The sequence below is a fragment of the Epinephelus fuscoguttatus genome, linkage group LG9 (assembly GCF_011397635.1).
Source record: "Epinephelus fuscoguttatus linkage group LG9, E.fuscoguttatus.final_Chr_v1".
In the NCBI taxonomy this organism is placed as follows: domain Eukaryota; kingdom Metazoa; phylum Chordata; class Actinopteri; order Perciformes; family Serranidae; genus Epinephelus; species Epinephelus fuscoguttatus.
In genome coordinates, this window is record NC_064760.1 from 6,061,176 (window position 1) to 6,081,108 (window position 19,933).

At 39.4% G+C, this 19,933-nt stretch overlaps 1 protein-coding gene and 1 long non-coding RNA gene across 2 annotated transcripts in view; one reads left to right on the top strand and one right to left on the bottom strand.

Annotated features, from left to right (window-relative positions):
- Positions 1-19,933, bottom strand: part of smu1a (SMU1 DNA replication regulator and spliceosomal factor a) — a 114,268-nt gene that overhangs the window by 46,779 nt on the left and 47,556 nt on the right. The gene's annotated exons all lie outside the window — the stretch shown is intronic.
- Positions 11,170-19,933, top strand: part of LOC125894828 (uncharacterized) — a 20,900-nt gene continuing 12,136 nt past the window's right edge. The window contains exons 1-2 of the long non-coding RNA XR_007450117.1: positions 11,170-11,216; positions 11,309-11,406. This is a non-coding gene — a long non-coding RNA (uncharacterized LOC125894828). The remainder of the gene's footprint in view (positions 11,217-11,308; positions 11,407-19,933) is intronic.

Sequence of the window (19,933 nt, forward strand, 5' to 3'; positions counted from 1 at the left end):
ATATCATAATCACCCCCCTGGACCTCGGCCCATATCTTTTCAAACAGGTGGTTGATGATGATATGGGGGTCTTTCAAGTGAATGTTGACCTTCGCTTTTTTGTAGACCCGCATAACCACCTTTTCAACAAGAACTTGAACACACATTTTGTTTTTCTCTGTCTTCAAATCCCTGGTGCTGGTTCTAGTGCTGGTTCTAGTGCTGGTGCTGCTGCTGCTGGTTCTAGTGCTGGTGCTGGTTCTAGTGCTGGTTCTAGTGCTGCTGCTGCTGGTTCTAGTGCTGGTGCTGGTTCTAGTGCTGGTTCTAGTGCTGGTGCTGCTGCTGTCTGGTGTTACATGCAGCACAGGTTCAGCACCTGCCTCAGGTACACTGAGTGCTGGTTCTAGTGCTGGTGCTGGTTCTAGTGCTGGTTCTAGTGCTGGTGCTGCTGCTGGTTCTAGTGCTGGTGCTGGTGTGGCTCTGTCCTCTGATCCCACTGAGATCTGCACAGGAGAGAGCCAACACAGCTTGGGGCGCTTTATTGGTGTAGATGGTAAGTTGAAGCTGTCATCGTCATCAGCCTTCAGATCTACACGTTTTGTTCTGCAGCATAAACTGACGTTGCGCCTGAATGATGTTCTCACCGAGCTCTCTATCGGTGTAGATGTTAAGTCGAAGCTGTCATCGTCATCAGCCTTCAGATCTACACGTTTTGTTCTGCAGCATAAACTGACGTTGCCCATCAATGATGTTATCATGCTGCAAGCATGTGCCACCATGTCAGTCAGTCTCCAAATGTCCCAGCTGGTGCGGGTGGAGGAGCTGATGCTCTTGGAAATCTCCTCAGACATCATCTTGGTTAGAGTCTCAGAGCTGTCACCTAGTTCCTGATCGTTGACGCCCAGAGCCTGAGCAAAAGCCTCAGGGACTACATTGCCCAGTGTGGACGCAACGCTCTCTTCAGTGACCATTTGATTTTTGTCCACATTTGTCAGGGAGTCAGTCAGGGAGTCCTTCAGGTACACCACCAGGTCCATGAGCAGCACCGCCAATATATCTCTGGTGGCCTCATCAGGTTGCCCATCCCTCAGCTTTTGGCGCTGCACTTCTGACAGCTCCTGGAAAAATCTCTTTGCAAATGGAATAACATGGTCCACTCCCAACTGAGATGACTCTGTTGATGGTGTCATGCCGAGTTCTTTCTTCCAAACGTCCCAATTTAAAAGAGTCAAGGTGCAGTCTGCAACTGTAGTCTGAGTTCAAATCGACTCTTACTTACCAACTCGCAAAATGTGTATCGTGATGTCACAAATGACGTCATCGAATAACCCATACGCTAGCCCCTCCCCCAGAGCGACTGCAGCTTAGCAACCGTTGCTAAGCACCAGCGGAACGCTGTGTGGCACGGCCATGACGGCCATTTTGACCGTTTTCAAATTTCTATGTCAAAGAACTTTATTGAATTAAAAGTTACAGTGCTGCTGGTTCCTGACTTTTCCTGAAAATGTCCGTATTTTTATTTAAACCGTCATTTAAGCAAATTGGACAAAAGGCATTAAAAATGTGGTCATCTCTACCTATTTCAGCCACAGGAGGTCATATGATAAATTGATCAATTTATCGCGCTGCGGTAGATCCATCTTGGTTGCGAGGCAACTATCACTGTCTCTGCCAAAAGGTAAACTCCGGGAGAGAATTCATTCACAGATTTAAATGTAATCAATTGTTATATTCGTGTTCTGAGCTCTGTTTGTTGAAATAATTAGCATTTGTTTTGTGTGATGATCAACAATATTGAAAAAATGTTTAATTAAACTTGTTGAAAGTTACATTTCTGTGTCACTGAATTGAACTGAAAATTGAAAACTTATTCTAACATCATGTAACGCCCATTAGTTACACACACACACACAGTAATCCCCAGTGTTTACAGCTTGACAATGTGTAGAGCTATACTGCCTAGTAAGAGTTCAGATGTAGTTGCTTACTGTCACCAGCAGGGTGCGCATTCATCCCACACAGATGCTGGCAGCGCCGCCAGTTTCCTTGTTTTTTTATACGCCGATGCAAACCAGAGCGCTACACGACAGACGAGTGAGCTTGATAAGGTTGATAACTGCCTGTAAAGTTGTTGAAACTACATTTTTTGTTCGAGTTATCAGTTCGGAGGACTTCCGTGTAAGGAAGAGAAGGGTTTCTTGCCAAACCTGATCGTGTGGATATTGATTTTTATCGAGCGAAAACTCCGGTGAGTAAATGCTAGTAACGATTAGCGTAGCATGCTAGCGATGCCTACCACGGCTAATTACCTGCTTATTCTTGACTATGTCTCCACTACGTATAGTTATGCTTCTGTGATAGTGTTTAAAAACCAACCGGAGACTGATAAACGTGTGTTGAGGTTGAAAATGTCTTCTATTGTGTATTTCTGTGGGAAAACGGTCTATGTGTTAATTGAGCTAGCACATGCCGTACAGCTAAGAAAGCTGGTTGTTGAGGTAAAACACACGCAGCTGTGTGCACTGGTATGGCGGGTGGATAGTGCCAATGCAAAGATTACCAGGAGAAGGAGTCACCGCCTGACTGTGTGGATTTTTGAATGGGAGTGAATGGGACAGCAGATGAGAGACCGGCAGCGACCTCACGGCGAGTGCGTTGAAAGAACGTGTATCAACGGCGACGTGACGACGGCATATGTTAGAATTACTAACAAAAATATATGCTTACTATGTATGTCTGAAACACATATGGCAAGCCGTTTTAACATTTAATCGCTAGACTGGATATTCATTACTGATATCTGCAACATAATTTTGCCTAGTCAAAACTCTTATTCAAGATATCTGTAATTAGATTTTGACTAGTTAGAATGACGTTACAGATATCTTACATTAAAATTCATACTAGTCACAATGACATTACTACTAGTCAAAATGACGTTATAAATATCTATAATGGTAATTCTGGATAGTCAAACTTAGCGATTAAATGTTTGTTGTCTTGTTTAACTCTTGTTATGCTGTCATATATGTGTAACTCTATTGTACGGAAACGTGAGCTGGAATGACTGAATTGTTTGTTGTTGTTCCAACTTTCAATAAAGTTGAAAGAAAAAAATCGTCGATCCTTTGTACGCCGTCGTCGTGACTTTCCCCAACTTAATTGAGTGAATTCAAGTCTTTCAATAGCTTTCATGTTTTATATGTTAACATGTCTTTATTTTCGTGTATATTGGGAACTACAGAGTACAGTGCATAGCCTGTACTATGCTCATGCTTTGGATTCACTTTTTGTTTTTCTTTTGAGCAGTTGCAGCACGGAAATTGCGCTGAATAGACTAGGCCTAAGCTGTGTAAAAAGAGCAAGAAGCCAGCAACACTCCTTCTGATATCTTTAATGCCTCACTGGTACAGGCTACTCCTTTCAAAATAGCAAAATTTAAAAGTCCATGTCCAAAACTTCTATTGCGGATCTTATCCACTAGATGGTGCCATTGTTCAATGATTGTTGTAGTTACAGTGTTGAGTGTTGGAAGAAGTAGGCTACTTAGATCAAAAGTATCAATACCACAATGCAAAAATACTTAATCCTTAATATATATATATAAGTATTTTATTTAAGATGAGTATCCATTTTTAGAAAGAAAACTGACCGCAACACTGAATTGCATGCAGACAGTTTTCACCCCGTTGCTCATTAAGAATATTTATGGACAAATGCAAAGATTAAGATGTATATGTGATTCTGACTAGATTTTTAAATCAGTCCATGGACATGCAGCAGCGTTTTACACAGAGAGGTATAAATCTGAACTCAGGCTCATAATAGAGCTTTATCACTGGAGAGGAGGGATTTGCTCAGGCCTAAACTAAACAGGAACAAGTTCAGAAACCCTATTTTGTCACTACAGCACAGAAGCTGTCCAGATCAAACACATTATAAAGAAACTGGGATATCATTGAGAGGTATTCCTGAACGGGTATCAGTTTTAGAAGGGCCCCACCATCAGGATAAATTAGTAAGGAGTCATCTTCCTGCTCACAAACCAGACACCTGGCTGGGTGGAGGACAATTGTTGAATAAAAGGCAACAGAATTAAATTTGTTATTTTGTGTGTTTTCATTTCCTATTTAATCAACACCTGATACCCACCTAATACTTTATTTTCATTATACCATGAAGAACACAGGTAGGTTAGTGCATTTTAAAATCCAGTTTTAACTCAGGGTGCCCAGGAGTTCTCTTTTGGCCGGACATGTCCACTTTTCACGTCCTGTCTGGGTCCAGTTATGAATCCACATAAAGACTTGTCTATGCGCACTACTGTAAGGTACTTTTTACAGACTGCAAAATTGCAAGTTAATTCAATAGCTCACTTTGTAGGAGTTCTGCAACAAATAGCCATTTGAGTTTTTACTGGAGCGTCAGGGGTTCGAGTCCTGCTGTGTTTCTTTTTTTTTCAGTCCGGTATATTTTATTTTATTTTATTTTTTTGTGTACCATAAATAAGTATATAATATAAAAGAATCAGGTGGAAACATGCAATAGACAAAATAATTTAGACCTATTTAATAAATGTTATAGGCTATGAAATGCTGAAGCAATAAAACAATCTTAGATTAATTATGTTAATATGATGGTTGATGGTTTCAAATAACTACTCTTACCCTCTACATGTGCTGAGATTAGCCTACTGTAAAGTTTACATAAGCCTTTGAGCAGGTGCATCAGCTTTCTTGTGTTCAATTGTTCAAAAATATCTTATTTAGGTACATTAGGCCTACTGTTAAAACTATTCAATGGTAAATATGAGAGGTGTTTTTTTTTGTTTTGTTTTGGGGTTTTTTGGACAAAGACTGGAAGAGAGGCTCCAACTGTCCAATCAACAAGTTAAATATTTTCCTATGAACTTGTCGCTAAATATGGACAGAGTTTAGGCCTATACCCCATTTTGACAGTTAATGTAATGCAATAAAGTTGCTGACAGACTGGCGTTACATTGTTGTTTAATTAAATATAAATCAACGGCCGTTTCCTCCAAAAATGTCTACCAGGGCTGCGACTAAAAATAGATGTGTGCGAACTGTGAAAAATATTTCCATAAAAATCAGCCGAAGCAGCCTATATTTTTGTCAATAAAAAAATATGATAATTTAACCGCAAATGTTGGAGGAACTCCAGCCGCCTTCCCTCTTCCCAGTGGGACACGGTTATGGGCGGTTTTCCAAGCCACTGTCGGCAGGGTGGAAATAAGTCAAAGTGTGGAGGAGACGGACCGGGAAAAGCGGCGGACCTCCGGGGAGGCCTTCTCTGTTCTCCCTGCAGTTGGGGACCGTTTGTCACGGTACCGCTGCTGGGCAGGGTGGAAATAAGTCCTGCAGAGTTTCAGAGGACCTGGAGAATGTTTTAGGATAGTAATAACATCAGTGTTTCCGCTACATTCATTTAAATTATTACCGCCGCCGCTGCTGCAATAATCCTTCAAAACATTTTTGCAAATGCACCACCACTCTGAGACATCTGTGCACTTGCACAGCGCAGCAGCCAGTATAGTGAGGAGAGCAGCGGTGAGGGGAGTGGGGAGTGGGGGAAGGCTCCTATGTAGAGATGCACCGAATATATTCGGCCGAATATTGCAAAAAAACACACATTCGGTATTCGGTGGAATAAGTGAAAAGCAGGGCCGAATAATAGCGGCGTGTTTTGATAACGCAATCAAACAGCGTGTGGTGACGGACAGAGTAAAATGTCGGCAGTGTGGCGATAAACAGTAACGGCGAATCCCGCCAGTTGTGGGTTGAACGGGGGTCACAGACACGGACAGGAATACGTATTCCTGTCAAATATGGCGGCGCATTATAAAGGCTTAGCGGCGAAGAAGTCCGGCTCCAGGTGAATAACTTGTTGTCATGACTGCCCAAAAGTACCTGAACAGCTGAACCATGGCGGCATGTGGCGTATCAGAGGAGAAACTTTAGGGACTGTTCGTTACTTATGAGGGGACTTGTCAGAGGAGGAGGGTGGCTGGTTGATTTTTATTTCATTTATTTATTTTATTTTGATCCCCCCTATGTTAATCACGTATTGATGCTGTTTTGAAGTATGAATAAGTCAATAAGTAATTTATTCCATTGAAATATCATTGATGTGTTACAGAAAAGTGATTTATCTTTTTATAAATGACAAAAGGCACATCTGCCTCAGAACCATGATACTTTCACTGGTATTGTACCATGGGTCCCAGTAGCGTTGTTCCGATTCCGATACCAGTATCGGAAATGTCTCCGATACTGCCAAAAATGCTGGCATCGGTACTGGCGAGTACTGGAGTTCAGGCACCGATCCGATACCACGTAATTTATTAAAATAGAAATCTATTTAGCAGTTAGCTCCCTTAGCACACAGTTCTTCTTCGCCGCTCTTAAAACAGTTGCGCTGTGCTGCCATCTGCAGCCTGCTGTTTTTGAGGGGCGAAGAAGAATTGATCATCTGACCTGCTAGACAAGGAGCTAACTAGCCTTAGCGCATCATGCCAGCGGCGTGGCAGTATTTCACGCTGGATGCTCCCACCAGCAAGACTGCGACATGCAACATATGCCAAGACAAAATTTCGAGGGGTGGCGCGAGTGTTGCTAATTTCAATACCAGCAATTTGATTAAACACCTGAAGACGCGTCACGCTAAAGAGCACGACGAATTTACCAAAGCAAAGGGGAAAAAGAAGGACGAGCTGCAGCAGCAAACTCTGCAAACTGCCTTCCAGCGACGAGATAAATTCCCCAAAGACAGCCAAAAAGCAACAAAGATAACAGACAAAATTTTGGAGTTTATTGTCTTGGATGGCCAACCCCTGTCTGTCGTGGAAAATGTGGGATTTTGCCGCTTAATGGAGGTACTGTTAAGGTACTGTTTGCCAGGTCGTAAATATATCTCCGAAACTTCGCTACCCAAATTATACGAGGCAGTTAGGAACACATATCGTGTATGCTGAAAGACGTGCATGCAATCAGCTTTACCACGGACATTTGGAGCTCCGACGTGTGCCCCATGTCTTTGCTAAGTTTAACGTCACACTGGGTGGACAGAGAATCAACATTTACCCCTCGAAGTGCGGTGCATTAATTGCCGAAGCAATTGAGGGGATGTTAGTACAGTGGAAAATCCCCAAATCCAATGTTCATGTTGTTTTGCGCGACAACGCTAGCAACATGAAGAAAGCCATGGACGAGATGGATGTACCAAGTTTGGGATGCTTCGCCCACAATCTCCAGCTGGTGGTGCATGAAGGGCTACTGTCACAGAGAAGTGTGAATGATGCACTGGCGAATGGTAGGAAGATAGTCGCGCATTTCAAACACTCGCCACTGGCCACGCCTACAGAGGATCTTCAAAAAGATCTCCAAATGCCCACCAAACGTCTGCACCAAGACGTAGCAACGAGGTGGAACAGTACCTACTATATGGTCGAGAGTTTACTGGAGCAGAAGCGGTCAATTTCAGCATATGGAGCTGACCACGACCTGCCAGTGACCCTTACAGCTAACCAGTGGGCTTTACTGGAGAAAATAATCACTGTTCTGGCACCATTTGAAGAACTGACCAGACAGATGAGCTCCTCCACCTCATCCGCAGCTGAAGTCATCCCCTCGGTCACAGTGCTGAAACGCCTGCTTTCTCGGGAGAACGAGGAGGACACGGGTATAAAAACCATGAAAACAACCCTTCTTGAGGCTGTCCAGAAAAGATTCAAGACCATCGAGAATGAGCCCTTGCATGCAGTTGCCACTCTTTAGACCCACGATTCAACAGTTATTTTTTTAATTTTTTTTATTTTACACATTAAGACATTTATTTATTATTTTTCATTGTTGTTTCAGATACTTCACAGGTGCAGACAGCATCAAGCTTGCCAAGGATGCTCTGACCCGAGAGGTGGAGAAGATGGAGGCGTTACTGAGCAGCAGGACCACACCTGAGGGAGCAGAGGCAGTGCCAGGCAACCCCCATAAAGCCCCAGGTATGGAAGCACAGCCAGACAGCAGCAGCAGCAGCAGCAGCAGAAAGAGCAGCTTGAAAGGCCTGTTTGAGGAAATCCTGCAGGAGCATGATGAGGAACATGGGGCAAGTAGTAGCACAAGCACACAGGTTCAAATACAGACATATTTGACAGAGCAAACGGTCCCACGCTAAGACAGCCCATTCCACTACTGAGTCAACCAAATTGGTTTCCCACCCTGGCTGCCACTGCTGCAAAGTATCTCTGTGCTCCTTGTACCAGTGTTGACAGTGAGAGACTGTTCAGTGCAGCATCCAACATTGTTGATGCAAGAAGGAACAGGCTAGGAGGAGAGAGAGCAGAAATGCTCATCTTCTTGAAGAAGAATCTGCCTTTGCTCTTGGAATTGTGAGCTAAAATGCTACTGCAATGTGTAGCCTCCTTGTTGTAAAGTATTTTGTTTACTGTGTAGCTGCTGCTCTTTTGATTTGTATTTTTTGAATGTTTACTTTATAGGTTGGTGTTGCACTATAAGTTTTTTTTTTAAAGGAATCATTTAAGTTGCTGTTGGACTACCTTTTTTATTTTACAATATTGTGGCTGCACTTTATTTTTTTAATAATTATTCCTAGATTTATTTAGTTAACTTGCTGTTTCACTACTGTGTTTTATACTGTTCTATTTAAATGCCTTTTTTTATTTAATATTGTGGCTGCACTTTAATTTAAAAAAACAAAAACAAATTATTCCTAGATTTATTTAGTTTAGTTGCTGTTGCACTACTGTTTTTTATACTGTTCTATTTAAATGCCTTTTTTATTTAATATTGTGGCTGCACTTTAATTAAAAAAAAAACAAACAAATTATTCCTAGATTTATTTAGTTAAGTTGCTGTTGCACTACTGTTTTTTATACTGTTCTATTTAAAAATAAATTTAAAAATAAATGACTTCCATTTGCTGTATTTCATTCATGTTTTACAAAGGGTTTAACCTGAGCCAGGCCTTGCCACAATGATAATCATATATCACAGTCATGCAGGCGTAGTATATATGTATTTTTTATAACATACTGGTATCGGTACTAGGTATCAGCCGATACCCACAGCACAAGTATCAGAGTCGGTATCGGGAGGGAAAAAATGGTATCGGAACATCTCTAGGTCCCAGTGGAGGGATGTCTCTCAACCCCCCAACACTGAACATTATATAAGATAATCATATTGCAAAGATAATATATATAAGACAACATTAAAAACACAATTAAATTGCAATACTTTTTCAAAACTTGATAATTTTACCTTTCTGTACATTTTGTATACAAATTCATTAAATATTTTTTTTTGTTCATTTACAAGCAAAATTAATTAAAATTCATTAAATAATTTTGCTTGTAAATGTCTATTTGCATCACGTTTATTACGGAAAACACATCATTTGATCAATTTACATTGTGCCCCTAAAGTTCTTTGTGCGCTCTTTCAACTTCGGAGCACATGTGCTCCTTGGGAAAAAAGTTAGCGTCAAGCCCTGCAGGTGCATCTTAAATTTGATTTCTAAAAAACACAATATCTGGATTATTTTGACTATATAAGAAATAATCAGATTAAACATAGTATAGCCTACTGTTTATCACAGACTGTTTTTTATGAAAGTTTCCACAGAACTTTATTTTGAAACCGGAAGTAGTTGTAAACAACAAGGCGATTCGTAACCGAATACCGATACGAACTAACCCATCTCAGTCTGGTGGGCACTGTTGCGGGAGTGTTCCATCATGTCTACAGAACAGCATCAACGCTAAGTTTTTATACAGTAACATAAGCATTTACGTTATGTCTTTAGTGTTGTACAGTTGATGTTCATCTTCATTACATTTACGTTATGTCTGAAGTGACACATTAACTGAATAACTGAAATGGCTATAAAGACAAGGATATAGGCCTACAAGTAAATTATGGCTTTGCATTAAGTAACTAAACACTCTCATTTTAAACTATGTATTTTTTACTGTAGACGACGTTTATTTTGAGCATTTATCTATGTTATATGGGCTGTGTTCTACATTGATAGTGCCGTGTTTTTCCTTCCCGCTCATATTTGAATTCAAACAGTAGATTTTCATTTAAGCCTTTGTAATCGATTGTTAAGAAAAAAAAGTACTTTATTTTGCAGCGTGATTCGAAGCTTTAAACTTTTAGAGTTTGTGTCCTTTTATTGTAGTCACATTGGGGTAATTGAGGAAATGTTCAAGCAATGTAAAAAAAAAAAAAAATGCATCTGTCCTTAAAAAAATTCATATGGGTAATATGTAGCCTAGTTGACCCTTTGCCAGAAAATACAACGTTAAAATGCTGTTTTTAATGTATTTTTTGAGCATATGGGCTCAAAGTTAATCTAAAATCTAAAATTAAATATAAAGTGATACAACAGTAAATGAGAGCTATTCCAAAGCTTATATAAAATAAACATTAAACTCTGCACCAAATATAATATCTGTAAATATGCATCTGGATTTTTTTGGGTTGCTGGCCTGTGAAAAGCAGAATGTTAAGTCGGTGTATGAGGTCACAGAAGCAAGGTTTTGATTTCTCATATTATGGGAACTCTTATCCAAAGAGATATTTATTTGTTTTTCTTTTTCTACAATGATACAGGGCAAGGGACATCATATCTGAATTGAGCCAGCTGATGCCGCGAATTCCGGACAGACTGTCACTGCCGGGCCTGCTACAGCTGCAGCAACAGCAACAATGGAGCAAGTCATACCCCCCACCTTGGGCACCTTACAAATGACCCGACCAGACCTGGTCAGCGCAAATTTGACCAGGCTATTTCAGCCCTACCAGGGTTCGAGAAGGCGCCCAAACAAATTAACACAGCCCTGGCAGCACAAATTTTTCTGTTGCTCTCGGGTAGATACCCATGAAATCCCTGACCTGGAGGAGAATATGTGCCTCCAGGCCAGTGGACTTGGTGCGAGGAAGGTCTTATTTTGTGATGCCAAAGGCACAGCACAGCAGTTTCTCCAAACACTGGAGAACACTTTCCCCCCATTAAAGAACTGCAGGGGATTTAAAATTATGCGTTGCTGCAGGAGCAGACAATTAATCGACGTAGTAATGCCACCTGGTGGTTATACTGCAGAGTATATTAAAAATCGCAGCACACTGAAGAAGGCTGTTGCCTACATCGTCCTCTCTCTGCAGAATGACCTCCCCCTCAATATGGCAGTGCAACAGGTAAGATATGTAGTAAATTATTTGTTAATTTTTTTGCCTGTATTATTTTCATGTGCCCTAACCCTAACCCATCTCTGTAAATGACATTATAGGAAGAAAATGTGGAGGAGATTACAGAAGATTGCCAAAGATGCAATAGCAAGATCCCGCTGTGTCAACTTGAAAGGCACTTACAACAGTGCAACATCGGGTAAGTCACTATCATATAACCCTTTTTAGACCACTGTGGCAGGGAAGGTGTAGGTTTGCTGTGTGAGCCCAAGTTTAAGACCTCATACAAGATCCCTTGGTGTAGTTGCTTCATCTCTTCAAACAGTGTTTATTAAAATACACATAAGCAATACAAACCACCCTTTGTTGTAGCCTTCATTTCAATGTCTTTGTGAACTGATGGTTTGGGGTTTTTTTTTTTCACAATTCCACTCTGATGCAGTGCAAATTTTATTACCTACCGGTATTTAAGTTATTACATTATTGTGCAATACATGTTTTGATGCTTTACTTTTGAAAAAGCAAGAATGACATTGATTTCAAAATGAGAACAATGACATAAGAACAAAGTTTTTTTGACTCTAATATTATTGGAGTGTTATTATATGCAGACAGAATATACTGCATTTTTACCACAAAGTTTGTTTGTCCTTTAATTTGGAGGAAGAACATTTATTTTGCTTGAATCCTGTATTGTTACATACAAAGTTTCAACATAGTTGGCTATCTAACATGACACAATCATGTTTTCATTTTTCACAGTAGCAGCGCCACAAGGGTGACACACTCCAGCAACCATAAGTAAAAATTCCCTATTGTTTGTCATAACATATTTACAAATTAAAACATCCTTGCAAGTATATTAGTAGTTATATTAACAAGTCTGCACATACACAAAGAAAATATAGGTGACATAGAAAAAGTATAACTCTATACACAGTTTTCATTCACTACTTTGTGTTGTTATCTATCTTCTCCCAGAAGCAAAACACCAGCCACCCTGCTGTGGGCTGTCAATTTAAGGTCTTAACAGAAGGTGTTATCTTTTTTTGGCTGGATGTATTTTCATTTGACCACAAGATGGTGCATTAATGTGTGATCTGTGAAGCCAAAAAAGGTGGCAATTTGGTGACAAACATGATGACTTCATAACCAATGATGTAATTATCTCTAAGGAAGCCTTGTAATATTTGAAAATTTGTAATTTATGAAATGAAAAACTGTATTTTAGTTTGGCCCCACATGAATTTATGGAAATGTTGATTTTGATTGATAAAGCGTGACACACACCAAAAACAATGCCACTGTTTAATTTTATGTTGTTTTTGTAAAAGAACCTCAGAAATGGGGTCTATATCACAAAGTAGTAATGTGTCCTTGCTTGTGTGATCTTGTGTTGCTTTTTTCCTTATAGTAACCCGGAACATAACAGCTGGTCACTGAGGATTTGCCTCATGCGCTAACCCATCAAAAACTGTTCAACTGCCGCCAAGGTAAAACACCAATCTCTGTTTATTTTTAAATATTATGTGATCATGTAATTTGTGTTTTCCATGGCCTGTAATAGCCACTTTTCTTTGTTTTTTTTTAATTACCTGGATACATAAAACATAAAATTGTTGGATTAAAATTCAATCAGAAACAGTAAACCCTTTCAGACTGTTGTGGAATGATTACATTTTGAAATGAATAACATGTACAGCACTAATCTAATCTTCGGCATCCAGGCTGTGACTTTGTTGGTACCCACAAGGAAATATTTATATCAAATCAAAATTTAATTTACACCCTTGAGTAAATTGAGTGAGTAGAGTGAGTGTAATGCAATGGTCATGCGACCCATGAATCCGGCATATTTGGAAAATAACGTTTTACCACAAAATGTAAAGTTTGATATATATATGTACTTATATTAATTCTCAATAGTTCAAAGTTTTCTTTTTTCTGTTTTTTTATTGATGTTTTGTTGTTGTTGTTTTTTTAGCCGCTGAGGTGAAAGTTTTCAAAAGGAACCTTGATGCAGGTGGCTTTCAGCAGTTTATAAGGGCCATCTATCCTGAACTGCGGAACAACAACTTTGAGTTCTGCAAAGTCAACAGGCACAGGGTGGTGGTCCCCCTGACTGAAAGCACGCCAAAAGAGATCCGCTCAAGCGGAGTGTTGGGACGCTCAGCTTTATATGTTCGTCCGTTGGTGAGTAATCCTTTTTTCTAGAAAAAAAATCTCAGTTGTTGCAATATTAATGTTTTTCTGTTGTATTAAAATTGTTCTTGTATTTCATAGTGTGAAATTGAAACGGACACAGACAGCAGTGAGCCAATGGACATGGTAAGTTAACAATGTTAAAAAAAACAACAACAATGAACACTTCTGCACTTGGAAACGTTATAGGAAACACTCACAAGTACTATTCTTCTAATGTCCCCTATTAGTCACCTGAAAGGCTTTCAGAAAGTGAGCTCCACACAGAGGAGGAGGAGGAGGAGGAGGAGGAGGAAACACAGGTAAGTTTAGGAAATTAAATTTGTCTGTAATTATCAGTGAAGCGTAGTTAATCTTAATGAATTTATATTTGTACTTTATTCATGTCATTTATTTGCTGACACCCTTTAACAATTTACAGTATTAATGGCATGCAGTGCAACAAATCACAGAACTTCCTGAGTATGGCAACAAAACATTTAGGCTTTTGCCATCACGTATGTGACGAATTACATCATTGTTATAATTGATTATGGTCTGCCACTGCATCAATTACATGATTATTTTCAACACCCCTACTGTGTGTGCTGTGCACCCAACATAACAATGCATAATATTATTTGTTAACTCTATCTGTTTGCAGGATTTGGCCTCTTTCCCTTCTGCCTCTTCTAGAAGTTCCCCTCCAGTGTCCCCTCAAGTCTCCCCTCCAGTGTCCCCTCAAGTCTCCCCTCAAGTGTGTCCCTTCCAGTGTCCCTTCAAGTGTCCCCTCTAGTGTGTCCCAAGAGTTGAGGGAGGTGCTATGCACACTGGTGGGAAACCTCAACATTAAAGCACTGCCACCTCCAGCAAACAGTGTCGTGAGGGCTGACATTCTGGAGAGTGCTTTCAGGGCATTTAGGAGGAAGGCCTTCGACCCGGAAAGGAAGCTTGATGTGGTGTTTATTGACACCTGTGGTCAAGGGGAAGGGTCGGTGGACAACGGGGCACCAACCAGGGAGTTCTTGACCCTGCTCATGAAGGCCCTAATAAGCAGCCGTTTTTTTGTTGGACCTGCGTCCTCTAAAAATCTAGGACTGGACTCCATAGGTGTGTAAATGACCAGTCAGCAGTTTCATTGACACTCACACATAGATAGTGGGGGCAATTACAGCATTAAACTTCCAAAAATATTGACAGAAATTATGCAGAATTGCATTTTGAGGTGTTTCTTATCTGCATTAAAGCAATTGAATAATATGATTAAATACTTATAATTGATAATGATTATTATATTAAAGGACTTATAAATGAACACCTTAATCAAGCACACACACTTTACAAATAATTCTGATTAAAACAAATAAAAAATGGAAAAAAATTTCGTGCAGCCACCCACACTGAATAAAGCATAAGAACACATGAATGCCTTATGTTTTATTTCAATCATCATCATTTCAAATCATACTGACACAAATGTTTACAAACGACAAAATGGTGATAATATCAGAGACAAGTAATACTAGTGTACACCTGCAGTTATCAGTACATTCTGTCTACAGTTGTGTGGTTTTGCTGCCTAACCTTTTCTACCGCAAAATTTCAATTGTCTTTTATACTTTCAGGACTTAGTAGGGGCACCTACAAGGTCATTGGAAACATCATTTCTGTGAGTGTAGTTCATGGAGGAGTGGGGCCACACGTGCTTTCAAAGCGACTGCTCTGCCGGCTGACAGGAAACGACTCCCCCTGTTGATTTGATGGAGGTGGAGGATGAGGACTTAAGGAACCAGTTCCAGAAGGCAAGTTTTAAATTACTGGAAGCAATATTCAAAATTTTGATTACCATATACCACTTTATATTTATACCACTTTGTGTATTTCAAGAAAAGGACATTTTACAAAAAGGGACGTAATGTAAAAATAACTTTAGGCTCATGTGATTGTAATTAATTACATTTAAACATAGATTGGTACTTAAAATTATACTTTAGCAAATATTATTTTCTATAACTCATTACGCTTACATTCTCACTCCAACTAAATTTGATACACTCCCAGACAGTTGTCATTACAAAGGTTACCGATCCTCTGGTTTGTATTAAATGGACACATGCTGACCACACATGGCAGAGTTTCCTACTACAGTACCATTAGGAGAGCATTAGTTTACACCATCATTGGATTTGAGGTTTTCTACAGTGACAAATAAAGGACCTGTAAATGGGCAGAGAAAGCTTAGTAGATGTGGAAAAAATAAAGAAAAACATCAAAAAAATATATTACTGATATTTGAATTCAATTTTATTGTCAATCATAGAAATTATTAATGGAAATAATAGTCATAGAAAATTTTGAAAATATACTCAGCTCCACCCATTTCTCAATTTACAACTATATTCATACATGTCTACAGCACATAATAGATGCCTACTACTGTATATTTTGTGCCTATTGAAGTAATTAACTGAATATGGAACTGTGACATTATTTATTTGTACCAAAACTAATTGTAGGCTCATTGCAGATAAAACAAGCGGCAACAACAGGAGAAGTCCAAGAAGCTGCGTTGGAGGCAGCGTCCAGCCTGTCACTGTTGGGGTCCCTATCAATAAGTAAGCCCTGATTTTTGTTTTTGATCTTTTCATGTAATTAGTTATAGAAATATAATTTTATCAACAGCTTTGATATATTTAAGATTCTTTTTTTTCACAACTAAAACAGGTACTACATTTATATTGGCAGGTCGTAATCTGTGTAATCTATGTTATATCTTTACAAGGCTTCAGGAGAGCATGGAAGCTCTGGGAGTGCTGCAGGCACTCAGTAAAGCCTGCCTTACGGCTGCTGTTTTTTGGAGGCCCCCCTGCTCCGCTGACAGCAGAGCAAGTGACAAAACTATTTCAAGTCACATTCAGTGTGGCAGGGAGCTCTCGGCGTTTGGAGGAGGAGAGAGCAGCTGGCCACTGGAGGGACTGGCTCATTGACGTAGAGGGTATGCACACTTTGATAACTAGAAGGAAATGGGGGAATGTTGAACACAATGCATCTTTTACAGAGAAAACCAAAGTATGAATGGTGTTGCAGTGTCTACACAAATTGCATTTCTCTCTTGCACAAAAATATGTGAGCTGTCATATACTGACATTATACACAGGGTTCCCATGGGGCCTTGAAATCCTTGTAAGTTTTTTAATGAAGAAAAAATAAGACTTGACTTTTTGGACTTTATTCTTTTTTTGTTAATATTTTATTTCGTGTTTTGTTTGTTATTTTGGGCCCATATTCACTATTTCATACTGTTAAGTGTTTTGTTGTTCCATCAATGCAATTTTCTGAGTGCTGCTAATTTCTGATACAAGGAAAAAAAAAAGTTTTCAGTCATATCTGAAATATCCGTGTTTTGCACTTAAAGGTGGCACTTTTGCCATTAAAGGCTATTTTGATTACTACTCTTTTCAAATCGTTGTCCTGCTCCATCAATCCTCCTTGAACTTATCTATTTCTTCTGATTGGCCTAAATTTAGAGTGCATGACAGTGATAGTAATTTTATTTAGTGCTGCACGATTAATCTAATGAATCGCGATGTCAGGCTGTGCGATTACATAACCGCATAAAAGGCTGCGATTTGCGATTTAATGTAAGCTAAATAAATGTTAACATGTGTGCCTGTGAAGGTGACTGCCTCCTGTAGTGTGTGGAGTTTGTTGACATCACGCCCACAAGCTATCCTGCGGGGTATTCCAGGTAGGAGGTTCAACAAACTCTGAGTCTAACCCTGAATTCTGAGTTGATTTACCCTGAGATGGGAAACTTTGAGTATCCGGTTCCAGAACAGCTGATCTGAGTTAATTCAGTCAACTCTGAGTACGTTCACTCTGAGTTAAGCCGACAATAAAAAGCCGTCATCAATGGCAGGGTTTATTGAAGAAAACCTGTCAGCGAGCAGGTTAGGTTCACAGACTCAGTTGCCATGGTGATTGACTCAGAGTTTGATTTACCTCTCTTTCTGGAACTGAAAACCCAGAGATTCCCTCATTTCAGGGTTAACATACTCAGAGTTTTCACTAAACCCGCTTTCTGGAATACCCCTCTGGTGCGTGCAGCAGTGACCAACACAGACGCTGAAGAAGAGCATGAGCTCGACCATGAACAGGCTGAGTTGGTGGCGACAAAAACGTCTGTTACATGGCGATACTTTGGATTCAGGTACGGCGACGTTGAACAGAAAGACGTGCTGTTGTGTAAAAGTTAAAGTCGCCACGTCCGCGGCAACACGACCAATCTATATGAGCACTTGAGACGGGACGGGCCTAAATACATCTCTGATATACTTGTACGTTATGAAGCATCCAGACCCCTCAGATCATCTGGAACAGGTTTACTCAGTGTTCCCAGGATCAAAACCAAACAAGGTGAAGCAGCCTTTAGTTTCTATGCTCCCCGCCTGTGGAACAAACTTCCAGAATATCTGAGGTCGGCTGAAACTGTCAACTCATTTAAATCAGGACTTAAAACATTACTATTTACTGCATCTTACCAGTGAACTAGATATGTAACTTATTGTTAGGATGAATCTGTAGCTATTGTTTTCATATTTGTCTGCTGTTGCTTTTTTTTAAATGCATTTTCTGCACTGTTTTTCTTGCTTTTAGCTTTTGTTTTTAATCATCTGTTGTTCCTTTAATGTTGTATTTTAATGTATTGCTCTTGTAAAGCACATTGAATTGCCTTGTGTATGAATGGTGCCTTGCCTTGCCTTGTCTATTGCTTTGTTGTGGAATAGCGCAGATCCTCACCCTGTCTCCATACGGCTTTTTTTTTTTTTTTTTTAAATTACTTGAATGTTTTAGTTTGTGTATACAACCACAAGTAGGCTATTATAATAACTTACCAGAAAGGTAAAGAGAAAATTCAAGCAAAGTAAGCAAAAAAGGTGAGAAATACAACAGTCATGGCTACAAATGTCCATTTGTAACAAAAAGTGTGTGTGATAGGATCTTGAAATTCAAAAGTCAGTTAGTCAAAATGTTTTTTCCACTGACTCATAAATCATCTAGTTCTTATATTTACTCGTACATTTTTTCATGTTTTTTCCCCATAGTATAAATCTCTAGTATCCAACCATTGTTTTCTTGTAACAGGTTCAGTCTTGTACTAATTCCTTGTTATTGCCTTCTTGCATGTGATGGATTATATCTTGGCCACATATCTACCATAATCTATGACATTATCGTTTATATTTCCAAGATACATAGCCTTGCAGTCATTATGTGTCCACACTGTTGTTTTTATCATTTGTTTTATAGCACTTTGAGATTCCCCGGAATGTAAGGTGCATTATAAATAAAATGGATTATTATTATTACGTGGCTGAACGACATTTCCTCATATACGGCATCAGAATAAGGTGCTACACGGGAAATACTTCACAGTCTGTTGTGGCTTAGATATGTTTCATATATGTGCACATGCACATGTGTGCAGACATGTATAACTGAATTTTTTAAATATGTGATGTCATTGCTGTTAATATGGTCCTTGGTCTGGTGGTCTCTATCTTGTGGAATTATTACTTCTTTTAATTTTCAAGTCTGTGTTTTCTTTTGCAGACTGCTCTGTGTTTGGGGAAAAACATCAATAAATAAATATAAATTTTTAAAGAATGGTCTCGAGCTGATGAATCAAATCAGTCACATTTTAAATGACCATTTCTACGCTTTTAATTGAAGGCAAACTGTCTAACTTGCTTGCTTTAGGTTCAGACCGACAGTGGCTGTCATGTGCTGTTGGTGCCAGAAAGTTCCTTTTGTGGTGGACAAACAAAGATCGTGTGTGAAGAACAGGATGACTTAGTAGTGGAAAAGGTGACAACATCTGCTCAGCAGACAGACTAATACTGATCACTGACACATTGAGACAAATTAATTGATTTCATATTTTGAAATCTTGTATATAGTCTATGATTTTCTTTTGAACAGAACTATAAAGGGTATTATCAGAAAACATAGTTTAAGTATCACAAGCAAACTTTTATGCTAAAGAAACTGCTTTTCAAAAAGAAACATTTTCTGTGTTTTTCTACACAAAACCTTTAACCTGGGTGAAACTGAATCAACAGGTTAGTCTGACTTGAATATTTACAGCTATGACAGATAATGACAAGAGAGATGAGATCCAATTTTGTTTTTTTTAATTGATGTACTTGATGTATTCCAATTGAAAAACAATAAACCAATTAGCTTTTGCTGCATGGCTTGAAAAAAAAAAAACAAAAAAAAAAAAACGGGAGAACCGGAGCACCCGGAGAAAACCCGTCACCCAGGTAGACAACACACAAACTCACAAAGGCTCAGGACCGGAAATCGATCCCTCACCTGTGAGGTTGCGCTGCTGACTCCCAAGGTGTTCCTGAGAGCTCAAGTCCTGTCTCACATGTGTCCAAAAGGTAACCTGGAGGTCACCTGATGGGATGGGAGGCAGGACATGAGTTTCTATTGAATTCATGTTGGAAGAAAAAGCCTCACGCCAATTTTACTTCAAC